This window comes from Gopherus evgoodei, unplaced genomic scaffold (genome assembly GCF_007399415.2).
Source record: "Gopherus evgoodei ecotype Sinaloan lineage unplaced genomic scaffold, rGopEvg1_v1.p scaffold_41_arrow_ctg1, whole genome shotgun sequence".
Taxonomy (NCBI): domain Eukaryota; kingdom Metazoa; phylum Chordata; order Testudines; family Testudinidae; genus Gopherus; species Gopherus evgoodei.
The window spans coordinates 525,224-527,555 of NW_022060062.1; positions in this window are offsets into that span (position 1 = coordinate 525,224).

The following is a 2,332-nucleotide window of genomic DNA, read 5'->3' on the forward strand; positions in this document are numbered from 1 at the left end:
TCCAGGGGACCCTCAGAGGTGGGAGCAGAAACAGCGGGTAGGGGAAGGGAACCCAGGGACAGGGGGGATGTAGTGAGGTCTCCCAGATCGAGGCCCGCCGGCAGAGGGTCGTCCTCCCCCTGCGTGACCGGGGTCAAACCCAGGGCCTCGATTTCTGCGTAGATGGGAGGGAGATCACAGTCCACCACCCCAGGGCCCTCCCCACCAGCACCCGAGGCGATACCCACCGCGGCGCTCTCAGAGGCGCCAAGTGGGAAGGGGGCGAGAGAGGCTCCCTCGGGGGCTTCCACGGGAAGGGACTCCGGAGGAGGGGCGGTGTCACCTTCCGATGCTGCCACAGCATCCCCAGCCAGCTCCACACAACGGGAGTCATCAGGGGCAAGGCGGAAGACTCGACATCGGCGCCCCACTTCCTGCTCTTCCGGGGGGCCTCCGAATCTGAAGTATACAAAGAAACTCGAGCCTTCCGCTTGCCCCGCTTCCCCTGCACTAAGGACCAGCCCTCCATGGCATCATCCGGGGGCTGGCTAATAGGGGTCGGCTCGGGGGGTAAGGGCAATGGCTCAGGGACTCGAGGAGGCAGTGGTGGGACAGCAGAAACCGGGGAGGATTCCCCCTGGGATGAGCCCTCTCCCACGTCCGGCGGTAGCCCCGCCACACCCTCCTCCACAGAGGTGGACCGAGAAGGAGGAGGAGGGGCAGCCTTGGGTGCCGGGCAGCTCGGGGGACCGGCGATGACAGGGCCGGCGCCTTGCCAGGGCTCGGGGGTCCCGGACGCTCCTCCGTGCTGGGCCAAGGGACAGTCCCTCTGGACGTGCCCCATCGCCCGGCAGAGGTAGCACCGGGCCTCCCCCGTTGAGTAATGTACCCGGTAGTGGGCTCCCTGGTAAGGGACCAGAAAGGACCCCTCGAGCGCCTCTCCGCCACGCGCCGCCGGCGGCAGTTGAAGCTGCACTTGCCGGCGGAACGAGAGAACATGACGGAGGGCGGGGTCCTTGCAGCCCAAGGGGAGAGGGCTGATGACAGAGACGGGACGTCCCAGGGCAGAAAGGGCGGGCAGCAGGACGGCATTGGGCAGGAAGGGAGGGACGGAGGTCAAGATTAAGCGGACCCCCAGGTCTTCCAACGGCTCCAGGGGGACGAACACGCCCCCCACCGCCAGGCCCGTCTCTACCGCTTCCTGGGCGGCGGCCTCTGATGCCAGGAAGAAGACCACCTTCCCGTACATTTTGGAGGCCGCCACGATGGCCGTGGGCCCCACCACCCTTGCCAACGCCCGCACATAGGTCTCCACATGGGGCGAGGCGGGCACCAGGAGGCAACGGACGCTGTGCTTCCTGGTCAAAGTGGGAAAGGGGCCCCGGCCGCTGTAGATGTTGGCGGAAGCAGCAGTCGGAGGAGCAGCAGCAGGCGGGGGGGCCGCCGCCACCTGGGCGTACGCCCTGGGGGCCGAGGGAGGGACACCTGCAGAGCTGGTGGAGGGAATAGCGGGGAGGGATGCCGCAGCCGGTAGCGGGGCTGTGGCAGCGGGGGCAGTCTCCGCCATGGAGGGCCTGGCCTTTCTAGCGGGGCCCTTACCCTTCTTCCCACCCCGACCCTTCCCACCGGCTGGGGGGGCTCCCCCCGAATCAGAAGGGGCGAGAGAAGTGGCAGCAACGGAGGTCTCCCCAGTACTCGCCGCCGCCGGTGCCCCAGCAGGGGCGGTGGTAGGTGGATCGGCAGCGGCGGGCGAGGTAGAGGTTTGGGCAGTGGACACGGGGGCAGGTGGAGGAGGGGTAGTGGGAGCATCGCGAGGGGTCTCCCCCGCCGCATCCCCCGCCATAACGAGAGCGGGGAGGGGGACAAACAGCGAGGGGAGGGGAAGGAGAGGAGGCAGCCACCCTTCCCCGCTAGGCTGCAGGCAGGGGAGGAAGGCGCCAGAAGGGGAAGGCTAAAGGGGCGTAGGGAGGAACCAAGGACTAAGGGTGGGATTGTTGCAGGGCACCAACGCAGAGGGGGGTTCCGGCTCCTCCAGTTGCACTAGGGGAGCGGGGGGGCAACGGCAGAGGGGAGAGTGCAGTGAACAAGGGGAAACCAAATGGGGAAGGGCACAAGCGCCTGAGAGGGGGCGTGGGTGCATGGGGGGGAACCGATCAGGGCTGGGGGAGCACAGGGTGGGGGGAAAGGGCGAGCTGAGATTGGGGTAAGGGACCACGGGGACAACTGCAGGGCTGGGGCAGAACTATCAGCGGCAGAGGGAAATATGTGGGGTGGACAAATTGTGGCAAAGGGGAGGGGGGTCAGTCCGGAGGAGGGGGGAAGTGTTGCACCCACAGGCACTTGTACCAAAAAG